We start from the raw sequence: 18,033 nt of genomic DNA, 5'->3' as shown, positions 1-18,033 counted from the left end.
ATGATCTCTTTTGTCTGGTGTTGGATCACAAATCACTTTGTTATTGGGGGCACGGGTAATAAAGGGTTTTTATTCTTGTTGTGTGAATCAAGGGCAGCAGAACCATGCTTGGCATACCCTGATTGAGGTACTCACACTCAACTAAACTACACTTGCTAGGCAGCAGACATGTTTGGAGCTGAGAGAGGTTGGGGATAGGTACTTGAAACTGATGGGGTCCTACACACCATCAGACCCTTCCTCTCTTCACTGTGTAATAACAGAGCTGGTTAAGACTCAAGAGAGAGTCTTGTTGCAACAACAATGGAGCTGAAATCACTGATAATGAGTGCAGATTGTCCTTCAGTAATTGAGAATGTAGGGTAGGCTGTCCATTTAGAAAATACAATCCATGTGGAAAGTATTACAGTTATTTTCCCCACTGTGCTTCTCATTGGCACTACAGCGCATCCTTCCTGGTATTGCTGATGTCTGGTGATGTGTTCTATGTAGATATCCCTTGACCACCTGATGACGTCCGATACCATGAGTTGCTGCATCAGCCAAGCATAGCACTGACCAATTCGGCATTCTTTCAACACTTGCTCATTACCGGGGTCCCATGTGCCCAGGGCTCTGATGATCAGCGTGTGTGTCTGAACATGGTAACCCTTAGTTCTCAAGGTTTCAACCAGATGGGCGTATTTCTCCACCTTTGAGCTCAGGCGTTGTGGGAAGCCGGGGTCCTGTTCTCAAAGAAAACTGTGATGTCCACTATCATAATCTTCTTCTGGTCCTTGTTGGTGCTGACAATGTCCAGTCGCAGTTCGCTGTCAGTTCCAGGGATGGCAGAGTTCACAGCCACTTTCCCTATGGGTGGTGGGATGGCTCTGACTAGACGATCATGGATGGTGTTATATCACAGCTCCCTGGTTCTGGAATGGGGCTTGCAGCTACACAGGATGTGGAGTAGTGTCTCATTGGCATAGCCACACTTCCTGTATCATTTGTCCTGATTTCCATGGCAGATGGCTCCATTAAGCAGGACACAGTTGAATCAGGCTCTGTGGATGAACCTCCAGTCAGCAAGTGGAAGTGGTTGCTGGCATCCCACTTGCACATCACTTCGAACTCCAACTTCCATTTCAGATTTGTAAAGTATTGACCCCGGATGGCATCCTTCAGGGTCCTCTTCAGCATGGTTATAGCTCAGAGAATGATGATTGTGTGCTCTGCATTCTTCATCTGTGGCACCAGGACTTCCAGATCTTGGCATTCCTCGCACCACATCAAGCTGCAGCTGATGTGCATCTCCAGTCATCGCATAGCATTGTGGGCACGAGTCCAGAGTGAAACAAAGTCTCCCCCATCTCTTCCAAATTCACCTTCCAGTGAGCCACTCAGGTAGGTGGTGTCGAAGAAAAACTAAGTTCTCGCTTTTGTTTGGGTACAGCAAAAATCAAATACTTTATTAATTTCTCTAGTGAACACAAGAGGGAGAGAGTGTCATAGGAAACTGGGTTGCCCCTAGTCCCGGACGGATCTCTCTCAATTAGTAAGCAATTCATAACAATCATTTATACCTTTGTAACAGACAATGGTTAGTAATCTTGGAGACATTGAAGGAAAACATTTACATTTGTTTATACATAAGCCTATTCGCTATCTTATTTGTCTTATACTAGAACAGAAAACAAGACTGCAGTTTACAAGGTCGTAATGACTCTTCACACAATTCACTCTGTACCACATTATCTTACAGCATTAGAATTTCAGCCTAACTTCAAACCTATATTAATTAATTCTTGGCCTCCACAGTGGTGACATCTTGATTGGAAGGGGTACTTGTGATTTGCTTCTTGATGACATCCTGCATAGCACTTTGTGCACTGCTCCTCACCATGGAATCCGAGCTGATTTTCAGTGGCACTCACACTGCCTGGGTCCTGGCCATTGGTCCAGGGGGCTCTGCATTTTATTTAATTTTAAATGAAGCATCTTAAACATTTTAAAAACATTATTTACTTTACATACAACAATAGTTTAGTTATATATTATAGACTTATAGAACGAGACCTTCTAAATACGTTAAAATGTATTACTGGCACGCAAAACCTTAAATTAGAGTGAATAAATGATGACTCAGCACACCACTTCTGAAAGGTTTCCAACCCCTGATGTAAAGTCTTGTTCCAGGTCCCCTGCACAGTAAATGTGGGGTAGAGGATGAAGGCGCTGTGTGCTGTTCTGAGCTAAGCGGTTGAACACACCCTTGAAGTATGAGAATAGTCTCTCCGACGGGACTGATCAGTAAGATGAGAGCCTGTTGAGAATCTCTCTCATAGCCTTAGGATGGTGTGCTGCTTGCCTGAAGCTAGAATCCAGGGTGTGACGGAGTGTTTGCCAAGACTGATCAAGATCTGGGACCAATACCCCTTCCTACTTCTCCATATGGGCACCAATGATACTGCCAAGAATGATCTCGTGTGGATCAAAGCACACTACATGGCTCTGGGTAGAAGGATAAAGGAGTTTGAGGTGCAAGTTGTGTTCTAGTCCATCCTCCCTATTGAAGGAAAAGGCTCAGGTGGGGACAGTCGAATTGTAAATGTGTGGTTACGCAGGTGGTGCAGAGGACTTTGGATACTTCTACCATGGGATGCAGTTCCAGGAAGAAGGATTGCTAGGAAGAAATGGGATCCACCTAACGAAGAGAGGGAAGAGCATCTTCGCAGGCAGGCTTGCTAACTTAGTGAGGAGGGCTTTAAACTAGGTTCACCTGGGGATGGTGACCTAAGCCCAGAGGTAAGTGGGGGAATGTGATACCAGGAAGAAACACAAGGAGGAGGGTACAAGACAGGAAGCCTCCTGATTCATACTGAGAAAGTAGGGCAATTGGCTAGTTATCTTAGGTGTATGTACATGAACACAAGAAGCCTGGGAAACAAGCAGGAAGAATTGGAAGTCGAGGAACTATGATGTGATTGGAATATCAGGAACTTGGTGGGGCAGTTCACATGACTGGAGCACTGTTGTGGATGGGTATAAACTGTTCAGGAAGGACAGATACAGGAGGAAAGGTGGAACCATTGCATTGTATGTAACAGATCAGTATGATTTCTGAGCAGACAGAGCTCCAGTTTGAAACTGGAGAAAAGCCTCTTGAGAGTCTTTGTTTAATGTTTAATGCTGAGAGCAACAATGGGGAAGTCCCAGATGACTGGAAAAAGGCAAAAAGATGTTAAAGATGTTAACATAACCCTATAAATAAAATTAAACAGTTTTTAAAAGGTTCAAGGCTTGGTACACAGAGACCTCAGCCTGCTAAGCATTATGGCAAACTCACCATTAAACATCCCCTTAACTCTTTATTAAAGATTCAGAAAAGAAGGAAAACCAGTTACAGTATTTTAAATGTAAAATATTAAATAAGGCTTTCATGCTAACAACATCCCTTGTTCCCTTTCCATTTAGCTATAACTTTAGACGTAAAACTCCTTGTCTGACATTCTTTTAGATGGTACTGAAGATGGTAATAACTATTCTTTTGGGGAAAAGAGAATAAGTTCAGTTGAGGTGGGCTGGGACTGTCATGGCTGCTGTTTTTAAAGTCTGATCCCATTTCCTAGAAACCAAACAAGACAAACACACACAAAAGGGGAGAGAGAAAAACAGCAAAGGGAGAAAATGCAGCTTCTCTCTGTGATGTTGACTCTCCCTTGCAATATTACTGCTGGAGAAACACAAGCCCAGCATGTGGTCTTATTGGCCACTTTCAGACAGGGCAAACTTGTACTAGGGTGTACTGTTTAGATCACTGCTTTTAGCTGCCTCTTTCTGGTCATAGACTCACAGCAGTGTTGCAAAATATACAGTCTGGGCTGGCTAAGCCAGACTCTTATTAGACAGAAGGGAAAAGGAGAAGGAGAGAGATGGGAAAGAAAAGAAATAAGGAAGGGAAGGAAAATGGATGTAGAGAGGAGAAAAGGGGAGTTGCAAATTGTCACATCCCAGGTGGTGATTGGGATTCAGCCAGACCGCGGTGTCATCTGGATCCCTTTTTCTGGCCTGGTTTCATCAAGACTTCTCATGATGTCAAAGGCCCAGCAATGTCACAGGGCATCCTAAAGTCCCAGGAGATTGTCAGGGTGGCCGCCATGATGGTGACACTCAGTTCCCCTCTCCCACCCCCCCACTTCAGTCGGCATTTTTTGCTCTCACATTTCTCTCCAAAGCCTTATTTTAAGGACCCCAAAAGGGACTGATGGGTAGAAAATTTCACTCTTTAGTTATTTACTTATGTCCAGCATTTCTTAAGCCTATGGCCTAATATAGCTAAGCTAAAATCTTACAGGTTTCAGCCTGTGGGCCTTGCATTTCAGCCGTGCTTTATTTAGATACCTAATGCATACTTATCACTTCTAAATACTTATCAGTCTTATCCTTCTATAATCCAACAACTTAAATGTATTTAGCATACAATGGTTATATATAACATAGCATATGAGTTGATTAATGAATAATAAAATGAACTAATTGGCTACAGCTTCCCCCTTGACAAGGTGGTTATTATGAAACAAATGAAGCATAATAAGAACCCTGTCACGCACATATTACCTAATGATAAACAGCAACTGTAATTTGTATAACAATAAAACACATGTGTAACTTAAATCTATGTGTAACTTTATTGTTTTATACTTATTAGGAATTAGTTATTTCTCTAGGGATCATGTTAAGTGGTGGCTCTATTTTTTCCCTGGACATTGGTGCAGCTGCATATGGAGACTTTGGAACTTGATGTGGGTTTATGCAATACATATCCTCATAAATTGTTTAGTCTCTTACAGCAGTTCTAGTTGATACTGGTGAGTTCCCTGTAGATAAAAGGACCATGGAAATAGGTTGGACTGAACAAGACTGGGCTTAACCCTCTATTTACTCATGATTCTATTTTTCTGTATAAAATAGTGTAAAAATAATACCCACAGTGAGGATACTATGGATAACAATCCCTTCCTTCCATCCAATTTCCATCCTTATAAGAGTGATGAATATTCCATTTGAGCTGCTACCCTGCAAATTGTATGTGCTTGTCTGCCTTATTCCTGTCATTACTAATTTCAATTTAATGTGAATTTCTTCTAACAACTCTTTTAGCTGTAAAATTAATGGTGGTATAAACGCACAAAACATTGGAGTACTTTGTTTGATAAGATTTTGATAATCCAGGTTGCTAAGAATAACCATTTCATTTTCAAAAACTAGCACTGGGAATTATTCTTGTGTGCCTAAAAATTGTAGGTACTTGTGGCTTAAAACAAAAATCTGGATTTATGACCACACATCTAAATTGACCATAATAAAATTATTTGTGATTTGATACTACACAATACTGTTCCTATCTGTCATAGGTCTCCCTTTACATATGAGATCTCCATTTGGTTAGTTGCAACTGGACATGATTCTAAAGTTGTGTTGACTTGCAGTAGATTCATTTGGTGCCTTTCCACCTGGCTACATCAGGGAAGTGTTACCTCAAACACATTGCACCTGCAGATCCACTGACGCTCCCACTTTCCATGGGACTTTCCATGTTTGGGCATTGTGATGATATATCACCAGCCGAAGTACTTTCATTCATTCTCTGTAGATGTTGTCTTTTAAGTGACCCATGGAATGGACAGAAGCGAATTGATTAAATACATGCTTATTTGGATCAAACATCAGTAATGATAATTTGAACGAGACATATAAGGATTTTGAAATATCACAAGTTTTCTTTATATAACATGTCATGATTTGGATGTGGTATCCCAGATTCCAAGTTTTTAATTGAACCAAATGATATTTTTTTTAACATTTAATTTGACATTTGACTTTTTCTTCTCTGTGTTTTTGAATACTGATTTAAAATCTATTACCATTAATTAATTCTGGTACTTTTCTTAATTTGAAAATAGCTGGTTATCAATAGCGTTGATTACATATTCACCATAAGCTGAACAAATTATTTCTTTTCCAAAATAGTTATTTTTCCTAATCATTATTATATTGTATTTTATCAATTGATTCATCTGATTTTGAGTTTTATTAAACAATTTGGTTATTTCATGCATGAAAATCATTCTTGAGTTGCTAAATCATGCATTTCTTTCAACATTGGGTCAATTACTTGATTAGTTTCTTCCTCAACCACATAATGGATATGTCTCTTGATTTTTTCAGCATCGACCTTATTTCATATTGACATTCCTGTACCAAATAAACCTGTAAAATTGTTAACATTTGAAAAGGATTAAGCCCTCGTTTTCTTCTGGGAACAGAAAGGCTGTTTTTTATATCGATACCTAGATAGGCAATATTTTGTACTTGTTGCTTATAAAAAGTAAGTTTACTTATAAGGAGTACTAGGAGTACTGAAATGAAAAATCCAACTTTAGTATCCTTACAAGAACTGAATTGATTCATTGGCAATTAGATAGATTTCCCACATCAGTGATATGCATAAATTGCACTTGTTTAATTAGTACCCCTGGTATAGACATGGCAGTAAGAACACTAGCAAGGCCTTCTTGTAGAACTAGACATTCCACAGGGTTCAGCAACCCATAGTCCTTTTTCACTACTATTGCCTGTACCTCTATTTTATTAATTTAAATTAATAAATTAAGTACTTTCATTCACTCTCTGTAGATGTTGTCTTTTAAGTCACCCATGGAATGGACAGAAGCAAATTGATTAAATACATGCTTATTTGGATCAAACATCAGTAATGATGTAATTTCCCTATTTCCCTATGTTAAGTTCTCCTCACACCTTCTATGGGTCATCTTAATTATCACTTCAAAAAGTTTTTTTTCCTCCTGCTTATGATAGCTCATCTCAATTGATTAGACTTTTCCTGTTGTTATGCATACTTCCACCTTTTCATGTTCTCTGTATGTATAAATATCTCCTGTCTGTGTGTTCCATTCTATGCATCCGAAGAAGTGAGCTGTAGCTCACGAAAGCTCATGCTAAAATAAATTTGTTAGTCTTTAAGGTGCCACAAGTACTCCTGCTCTATTTTAAAATATTTGTTAATAACTGTTATACTACTCAAAGACTTCATTTGGATACAGGCTTCATATTCTCCTTTATTTTTATAGTCTAAGTTATATATGGTCAGTGCTCCATTTTGTTTACTGAGCTTCGGCATTTGGTTTTGTTTTTCCATGATCCATATGGGATTTCATCAGTTATTGGTGAAGATTTATCTTCAGTTGTAACATATGAATTATATCCTCCCCACTCTGGATTACTTTTAAGAGAGTGAATTTTTTTCCTTCAATTTAACAAAGTCATTTGATCATTTTTTCTATGTCAGATTCAAGAACAAGTTTCTCACCTATTACTCCTTTAACCTTTTGATTAAATTTGTTATGAGCGGTTGGAAAAACTGTTTGACCGACTAATTTTTTTTTTAAAAATAATGTACATACCTTCCTCCAAATTTCTGGACCTCCAATGGAAAATCCTTTCACAATACACAATCCTTCCACAATGCTCATCTTTCAATGCTAGATGTACTGCTATCTATACAGACTTGACATATGACTTTGCACCTTATGTATTTTTTAAAGTTGTACCATTAGTCCATGCGGTAAACAGTATTTTATCACAAGTCTTAGTTATAAATTGTTCTTGTGCGGATTGATATCCCATTCAAAGAAAATTTCAGTTGAAAGGTGTGGTGTAATCCCTTGTAGTCCTTGAGGATGGAGCTCGGCTGTTCTGAGTAGTGGTAGATGACAGAAAAAGGAGCAATGGTCTCAAGTTGCAGTGGTGGAGGTCTAGGTTGGATATAAGGAAACACTATTTCACTAGGAGGGTGTTAAAGCACTGGAATGGGTTACCTAGGGAGGTGGTAGAATCTCCATCCTTAGAAGCTTGACAAAGCCCTGACTGGGATGATTTAGTTAGTGTTGGTCCTGTTCTGAGCAGGGGGGTGGACTAGATACCTCCTGAGATCTCTTCTAACCCTAATCTTCTATGATTCTATGCTTCTATCTTGGCTTATTCGTTCTCGTGCCCAGATCACTCTTATCATTGGATCCTGAGCCTCAAGAGGCAAGTTTGAGGCTAGTCCCAAAATAATTCTCATTTGCCTTGGAGGTTCTTGTTTTACTGGAACAGTCTGGTTGTTTTGTTTGAAGTGCAGCATTACAGCAGTATTGCAGCATCAGCGTTGTTATGACATGCATTTTTTTTCTTTTCCCTCTTCTAGGCTATCTGTTTCTAATCCTCCACTTCCTCTTTTGCAGTACACGTTGTAGCCCTGAGGATTAATCTGTTGGTCTGTATAAAATGTCTTTTTGATAAAAGTGTGTAGGCTGCATAGATTAATAGAATTTGCAATAGCTGTAAACGCAAGATACCTAGAAGCTTCTAAACCAGACATCCTGGCCTATTTCCTCTGTGATGCTGAAAGCAACCTTTAAGACCCTTACTCAGAAAAGTGATAATAGGAAACAAACCTACGCAAATTGTCTAGGGACTTTCTGAATATCTGCTAACCTTTCACCTAGTTAGGTGCAAAAGTAGGGTATTTCTGCCCACAAAATACAACAAGTCTACCACAAGATACGTAGATAGTTGTCATTAGTACGCACACAAAGGTCAGCCTATGAAAACAGGTACCCTCACCTTTCCATGGGGAAAGACAAATTTGGGCATAAGAGGAAGGATTTCTCCCTATAAAAGGTGTGATAATCCACCATTAGGGCAGGCGATACACCCATCCTTCTATTCTCATCGCCTCACCCTGCCTACACCTACGAAAGCTGTCAACTAATGATAAGTCGTAGTGTTCTGTCCTTTCACAGCTGTAAGTATGAAATAATTCTTAATTTCTACTTCACCTCTAAAGCATCTATGCTAAGAAGGGTTTAATTCATAACCAGTTTCTTTATAACTATACTTCCTCTAGCAGAGGTGTGAAATTCACTCTAGTACTATGTGCTGCAAAGTGCATTAGATATCATATCATATCATATCATATCTCTTAAAGAACTGTGATATTTTGTAACTTTGTAATCAAACTGCTTTTAACATTTTACATTTACTTCTTGTTTTATTGGTTTTAAATAAAAGGTCTTGTTTGACTAAACTTTGTCTCAGTGTAAATTCCTGTTATACCCCAATCTCCTTGTATTAAATTCTGTGAAGCCTGATTCAAGACGAACTTTTATCTTCTGATCACACATATTGGCGAGCCATACCCATATTATTAATACTTATTAATTATTACTAACATTACTAATTAATTAGAAAATTAATTATTACATACAACCAAATTAAGTGGATAAATTCCACTGTCCCTACTAACCCTCCCCAAATCAGGCAACAGACTGGCGAGCCAGCCAGGAGGAGATTTGAGGAGTGTGACAGGAATCCAGAGATATTTCTGGACCCTTTGGAGAGTTTTTCTTTGAAACACAATTACTTGAAACACAAGTAAGTAATAGTTAATTTCAGTACCTGAAATCTTACTCTTAAACCAGAGTCAGAATCAACTGTGGTTATTGCTGCTGGCAGCACGCCCAGTATTTCCGTTTTGTATTGTGGTTATACATCCGAAAGGTTTTTACTTTCACTTTTGCCTAAAGGATTTTAACTGTATTAGCTAACTGAATATTAAAGTAATAAAGTTTAAAAGTGATATATGTGCACAGAAAGGGGTTTTTATATGTTGAAGAAGTTAATGAATGGTACCGAATAAAATAATTCGCAGCCGCACCTGGATCCGGTGACCCACACTAGTGGTGGCGGGGAGTTAATAAAGCAAGGTATTCATAGCCGCCAGAAAGGCCGCAATCAGTCAGAACTTGAATAGTTCAAAGATACCTTATCTTAGTCCCATTAACTCTTCCGGACTGCACCTCTGATCCGTCTGCCTCAGTATTCCCCGATATTTGGCAGGTCCCGACAGAGGGGAAAGACCTCTCGATCTGCTATAAGCCATCGAGAGAAGAGAGAAGAGAATATCCCCACTCTCTCTATTTAATTGGGACTTTTATGATATATAGTGCTTAAACCGGTGGTTAAGGGGTATTATCCTGTTGTTTTCTGTAAAAGGGACGCCTTTTTGTGTATCAGAAATAAATCGACAGAGGTTTGATTCTAGTGAATATACTAGATTCTAGTGAATATACTAGGAAAAGAAAGAGATGAATTCTCTATTTCGTAGTAAGAGTGTTAAAAGTGAAGATAGAACAGGAGTGGAGTGTGTTGGAATTTCTAGCAGTTTAGCTTTGGAAAACTTTGCTAGGAAATATATTCAGGAACATGGTGGAGGTTTGGAGCAGCTGAGAAATAGTGGAATGATTTCTGAGCAGAGAAACCCATGGGGTTTTGTGAGTAATGTATTTGAGGATGAAACAGAGCAGAAAAAGAAAAAAGCTAAGGTGGTGAAGGGAATAGCTGTTGAATGCTTGCTTGTAGCTTGTAGTTCATTGGGAAAGAAATTGGATAAAAAGATGGAGTTACTCAGGGAAATTCAGCAGATGCTGATAGCCTATAGAGTTGACCGTGGTCGGCTGTTGGAAAAGATTAAAGAACTAGAAAAGGGAGAAAATAGAGCAGAGGAGGTTGAAGAATTGATTCCCATCCCTATTGGTATGGTGGATCCGAGAGAGGTAGAAAATCCTATTGGACCAGTGACTAGAAGTAAAACAAGAGAATTAGCTCAAGCAGACACAGTACCTTCAGAAGCGAATTTGCAAGTTGAATCTGTGGAGTCAGAGGAAATTGGCAGTGCAGCAGTCACTGACAGTCTGCTGGTAGAGGACGGAAGTTCTGAAGTGACAGTTCAGGAGGCGGAGACAAGTGTCACAGTCAGTGAAGTAGTTAGTGACACAAACAGAGAAGCAGAGAAAGAGGAAAAGATCTCTACTTCTGTAGAGACAGCTTCTGTGAGTGTACCTTTAGAATCGGTCATTGTTCAAGGGTTAGAAGAGGCTGTATCACAGGTAACACAGGTAGCTAATGCATGTGATGTAGTGATCTCTACGTTACAAAGAGAGCTACAACAACAAGCAGGGAATAGAATTCCTGCTCCTCCACCCAATGTTACATTAGCACCATATAGAGTAGAAAATCCAGTCCCTTTGGGTGGACATTTATTGGCATTCGGGCAATCAACATTGCCTAGACTCCAGGAATTTCGTGGGTCCTCTGCACCCCCGTGGTATATGCTGGTATCACCTAGTGTATCGGTAGAACGCCCTACCACGCCAGACTTTAGTGGACTAAGGGATGTCCTGCGTCAGTGTGGAGACACTTTGAATGTAAGCCATAGACATTTCATGGAAAATTATCCTAGATATCCAGGATTATCTCCAGTGGAAAGTTTTGATGGTTCAGATGAGGAAAATGTGAATCCAGGTAGAAGGAGGCAAGGAATAGAAATTGTAGATTTAAGCTCAGATGAAAGCTCAGATGAAAGCTCAGATTCAGATCCAGAAGAAGGAACTGCAGGTTCCAATTCTGATTGTCCTGTAGCAGTTGTTACAGATATTAAAACCTTAGACCTGGTAGCAAAGCAAGTAGGAATGATGGAGGATTCATCAGTTGCTATGCATGCACAACGTGTGCAGGAGACAGCAAAAGTGTTTGGCTTACCAAGGGAGGATTGGGTTAAAATCTTACAACTCACAGTGAATCGAGCATTGTGGAGTACTTTGCCACTTAAGTTTGGGGTAGGAGAGAAAACTTTTCAAGAGACAGTAGCCCTATTGGAACATAATCAGCACCCAGGGCAAGCTGGAGTAGCAATTCTGTCTAATTTAAAGCAGAAACCTAATGAAACTCCACATCAGTTTCATTTGCGGTTAAGTGCAGCTTGGCGGAGTCATATCAAAGAAGAAACAGATGAACTGCCATATATCAGTCTGCTTGTTAATAATTCCCTTCCTCACTTAAGAGAAATGGTTAATATGCATATCACTGATGATATTCCTTTAAAAAGAACATTAGCCTTGCTGGCTAAAGCACATGCACAGGGAGGCTCTAAATTAGGTCGGCGTGGAGCCCCGGTTGCAGTACTTCAGGAACCACAAACTAATCCTACGGTGAGGATTGAGGGACCTCAACTTCAGCCGGGATTAGGACGAGGAGTTCCTAAATTCCTTAAGTATCAACGTTGGCAAAATGACCCTAACCCACGTAATAACCCTGGACCTTCGAGTGGCCAGGCCCCTCGACAGGGTTATGCGTTTGGATCCTATGCAGGAGCCCGGGATCGTGTTCCTTTCTTTTCAGATGCTGCACAGAACAGTTCACGTCTGCAGAGACCCAAATCACCGCCTTTGCACAAAACTGAGGACTCAGTTGTGAAAATGTTTAAAACAGTGCAACAGACGCTTGAGGCTCAACGACGGGCTATCCGAGAACTTCATGCCCGTGTGAATGAGCTGATGATGATGGAAGGCCAAGGCTCAGCAACCTTGAACCGTCCAGTGGCCTCCGTCGATCCATCCCCTTTTCCCCAGTGGACAGCCACTCCTCCAGAATTGGCTGCCTCTGAGGAGATAGAGGAGGAATCCCTTGATTATCTGACAGCATATGCTGCATGACTACAAACAACCCCAAGTGTAGTCATAACCCCTTTAGGCAGAGATACAAGTGGAAGACCCACAATATCTGCAGTGATAGAGGGACTAGACAGGAATCTCATTATAGATACTGGAGCAGCAATCAGTATTCTCCATGTCGAGGATCCTAGATCCTCTCCTCTATCATCAGGATGTACCAAGACACTTGCAACCTTTGCAAGTAATCAGGTTACTACCACACTTTCTACACCCCTTGAAGTACAAATAGGTCACCTAAGAAAGAATCATACTTTTGCATTAATGAAGTTAGCAGACCCAAAGAATTCCTTATTGGGAACTGATTTCTTATACAAACAGGGATGTGTTCTTGATTTGTGTAACCAATTATTGTGTCTTTCAGTAGAACAGGAAAAGGATGACTCTCCAGTAGTCATACCTGAGTGTGTCATGGTATCTCCAGTGGAGGACTTTGAACCTGAAGGGTATGATTTGGACAAAATAGTGGCTAAACATGCAGACCAACCTGAGTTACAGGCATTACTATACAAACATGCAGATGCCTTTGCTAAACACAAACATGACTGTGGATGCATGGCCGTCACTATTGTTGTGGAAGGAGGAGAAATTTCAGCCCAAAAACAGTATCCTTACCCAGAACAAGCAAATCCATACATAGAAAAGACTATTACGTCCTTGCTGACACAGGGAGTACTACGAAAATGTACTTCCACTGCAAATTCACCTATTTGGCCTGTTAAGAAACCGGATGGTTCGTGGCGTCTCACAATAGATTACAGACGCCTAAACCAGGTCATATCAACTAAATTGGTACAACCTAAAATACCAGATCTAAAAGACATGCAAAAATTGGATAAGGACATAATAAAAGTAATTCTAGAGCTTTCCAAATTAGACAAAGAGGGATCACTAACAATAGACCCTTTGTATAAACGACATGAACAGCAGTTACAAGTCGTAGATGGAGTTCTCATGTATACAGGAGGTCCTTTCCCTGTGTGGGTAGTTCCAGCTCACCTACGGAGGGAAATGATGTACATGGTCCATGACACTCCTACAGGAGGAAATCAGGGAGTGGACAAAACTGTCCAGCGTCTTGCATCTGTAGGGTGGTGGCCACTTCTTAGGATGGATGTGCAACAATATTGTGAAAATTGTCTGGCATGTGCCCAAGCTAATCCTACTCCATCCAAAAGAAATGCGCCACTAAGATCCCAGGTGTATGAAGGTCCGTGGATGGCTTTGCAGATTGACTTTGTAGGTCCTTTGCCAAGGACCCAAAGAGGTAACCAATATTTATTGGTGATTATCGATCCTTTCTCAAAGTGGATAGAGGCATTTCCTCTTAAGGCCAATACTGCAAAAGCCACTGCCAAGGTCTTGGTAGAACAAGTCTTCTCTCGCTGGGGGATCCCTGCAAAGGTAGAATCAGACCAGGGATCACATTTTACAGGACAGTTCTTTAGGGATTGTCTTAAATTGATGGGAGTCCCGCAGAGACTACACATCCCATATAGACCACAGTCATCTGGGATGGTGAAACGAACCAATCGGACTATAAAAGTGATGTTGAGGAAACTGGTTGATGCCAATGGACGTAACTGGGACACCCTCATGCCTTTAATTTTAATGGCATTAAGGGCGACACCGGCTGCATCTACTGATAAAACACCTTTTGAAGTGATGACAGGCCGAACAATGAGATTACCAGAACATTTAATTTGGCAAGCTAGTGGCACTCAATTAGAGGGAATAAAAATGGATACCTACCTGCAAAATCTGCAAAAACATTTAAATCACATTCACTTGCAGGTAGCTGCTAAATTGGGAAAATCCAGACGTAAGGCAAAGGCTTACTTTGACAAAAACCAGAGAGAGAATACTTGGGAGGTAGGAGACCAAGTAATGTTATTGTCATATAAGTCACCAGAACATGGGTTGTGTAATCGATGGATTGGACCTTTCCAAATCATTGATAAACTCAGTTCAGCAGTATATAAGATCAGAGTAACAGGAGGAAAGCATAATAGAGACAAGATTTATCATGCTAACCAGTTAAAGCTGTATCGATCGTCCAGGTCGCAGGAGCAGCTTCTTCCTCAGGACTTAAGTGATCAGACGAAATCGCAACAATTGGAGCCCAGCAGTTTGCAACCATGAAATTGACATTGACATTTTTGACTTATTACACCCTTATTGTTGCTCTAAGGGTAGGACTATGCCAAAATCTTAAGTCTGAAACCGAAATATTGCAACCCCAGGAAACCAGACGACCGGATCGTACTCAGTTGTCTGAGCCCAAGCAACAGAACATACCAACAAAGAAGGAACGGACTATTATCCTTAATCCAGAACTGGTCAACAACCCGATTCAACAGGTTAAGGGAATTCGGGGGGAAGATGTTACTTTTGAATATCAATTAGTAAAAGTAACTGCACTACCCTCTAGTGGTTGGAAAAGATGTGTTAATTGCTTTTAAAGTTAATTGCTTTAAACAATGATCAAAAAAGAAATCAGCATTTGGGGAAAGAAATTATATGTTCTGCATATGGGGAATATGTTGTAAGCACAATTACTGATGCATTACGATCCTTAAAATTAGGAGAAGTCCCTGACTTAATTAAGGATAAACAACTAATGAGTTGGTATTGTCCTAAATGTTTTCAAAAGCTGGAAAAGGAAAGATCCACTTGTTTGGATGCATGCCAGCATTTGTCAGTGGGTGCTATGAGAGAGATAGGATCTGTGACACCTCACCCCAACCGAGACAGTTGTTCTCTTACAAAAGATTGTATGATGGCACGGTCTTTGTATGTTTCATTCACGGTCTCGTTACCAGTGTTTGACCCAGACAGAGATGTGTACAGGCAATTGGCTGCTATCCATTCTATAGGTCACCTCAAAGATGACATCTACAGGGAACGCGTTAATGCACCTCCCCTGGTAGTCTATCACACTCCAACTCAGACTTGGAAGGTACCACAGATGGCCTGTTGTTCTGAAAAAGGACCCCAGTATATCTGTAGGTGTAATGTGTTTGAAACAGACACTGTTTTGTGTGGACTACAGGGAGAGAAAGCACAGAATTTATCATCGTCATGCCTGGTGAGGCTGACCACATGGAAGACTCCGATGGAGAGGGTGACCTATGCTGGAAGGAACCAATTTTGCGTGGTTACCAACCAAAAGAGGTACCAGTATGGTCCCTTGGAGTGTCCTGTCACAGAGCCAAATTTCTGTTTTACCCCAAAGCAACCCACGGTAATAGGAAATCAAGTTATTTCCCCTATTCCTATTTTTGAGAACATTACCATTATTCAGTCTAACCCTGATTACCAGAATTTAACTATTCAAAGCACACCTACTTTTCTGGCTTATATTCCACCATTAGGGTTGCAACTGAAATCCTTAATGACTCGTAAGGAGACTCACCTCATTCAAATTACTAACAATATGGATGAAGCCCAACAAGTTATTACCCAATTAATGAATGAAGGGAATGAGCCTGCAACAACTTCTAAAGAAAAATTCGGATTAGAAGTATGGATAATTATCCAAGGAATTGGAATTGTGATTAATTTCCTTATATTAGGTTATATGCTGTATAAACGCAACAAACCCAAGCCAAAAACTAGGCAGAGACCTAGACAGACACCCAGACAATCACCTAAACAAATGCACAGACGAGCACCATCTGGGGATAAAGATGAATATATATACATGGTGCCCATTCCTGATACCTACCAAAATTTGCCCAGGTATGAAACTAAAAAGGGCCCCACAGATGTGAAGTCCTAGGTGACGGGGTTTCTTTATGTAAACCACCCCGTCAAAGGGGGCGTGTAGCCCTGAGGATTAATCTGTTGGTCTGTATAAAATGTCTTTTTGATAAAAGTGTGTAGGCTGCATAGATTAATAGAATTTGCAATAGCTGTAAACGCAAGATACCTAGAAGCTTCTAAACCAGACATCCTGGCCTATTTCCTCTGTGATGCTGAAAGCAACCTTTAAGACCCTTACTCAGAAAAGTGATAATAGGAAACAAACCTACGCAAATTGTCTAGGGACTTTCTGAATATCTGCTAACCTTTCACCTAGTTAGGTGCAAAAGTAGGGTATTTCTGCCCACAAAATACAACAAGTCTACCACAAGATACGTAGATAGTTGTCATTAGTACGCACACAAAGGTCAGCCTATGAAAACAGGTACCCTCACCTTTCCATGGGGAAAGACAAATTTGGGCATAAGAGGAAGGATTTCTCCCTATAAAAGGTGTGATAATCCACCATTAGGGCAGGCGATACACCCATCCTTCTATTCTCATCGCCTCACCCTGCCTACACCTACGAAAGCTGTCAACTAATGATAAGTCGTAGTGTTCTGTCCTTTCACAGCTGTAAGTATGAAATAATTCTTAATTTCTACTTCACCTCTAAAGCATCTATGCTAAGAAGGGTTTAATTCATAACCAGTTTCTTTATAACTATACTTCCTCTAGCAGAGGTGTGAAATTCACTCTAGTACTATGTGCTGCAAAGTGCATTAGATATCATATCATATCATATCATATCTCTTAAAGAACTGTGATATTTTGTAACTTTGTAATCAAACTGCTTTTAACATTTTACATTTACTTCTTGTTTTATTGGTTTTAAATAAAAGGTCTTGTTTGACTAAACTTTGTCTCAGTGTAAATTCCTGTTATACCCCAATCTCCTTGTATTAAATTCTGTGAAGCCTGATTCAAGACGAACTTTTATCTTCTGATCACACATATTGGCGAGACATACCCATATTATTAATACTTATTAATTATTACTAACATTACTAATTAATTAGAAAATTAATTATTACATACAACCAAATTAAGTGGATAAATTCCACTGTCCCTACTAACCCTCCCCAAATCAGGCAACAACGTCTGTAGTTCCTCTGCCTGTGGAAATATATTTCTTGTATGGTACAATCTTAAGTGATTAGCATGATAGAATGTATTCACCTTTCTTTTCTCTTTTGTGATCCTAATTCTATATACAGAGAGGAACTGAGTTCATCCATAATATAGTGTGACCCAGTTCATTGGTTACAGAAATTGCATCCTGGTACAACATATGATAGGAGCATCATCTGATTTCCATTTTTCCAAGTGTTCTCTCTTTTGCCTTTATCAAAGTAGCCTTTTGTCTTTTGTTTGGATTTTCCCAATTTAACAGCTACTGGAAAGTGAATCTGCTTAAATGAGTGTAGATAGGTCTCCAGTTTGACTCCCTCTAGCTGTGTGCCACTGGCATGCCTCAAGAGATGCTGCAGCATTCACATGGTTAGCCCAGTCATTACCTCAATGGTTGTATGGCCTGTGGAGGGAGTTGGATTTGCCCTGAGTGTCATTAAAATGAGTGGAATTAGAGTGTCCCCACTGCATACTGTTGGAATCTACC

The sequence above is a fragment of the Mauremys mutica genome, chromosome 13, assembly GCF_020497125.1.
Source record: "Mauremys mutica isolate MM-2020 ecotype Southern chromosome 13, ASM2049712v1, whole genome shotgun sequence".
Taxonomy (NCBI): domain Eukaryota; kingdom Metazoa; phylum Chordata; order Testudines; family Geoemydidae; genus Mauremys; species Mauremys mutica.
The sequence above is the reverse complement of the archived record's forward strand: the minus strand, read 5'-3'. Positions refer to the sequence as shown.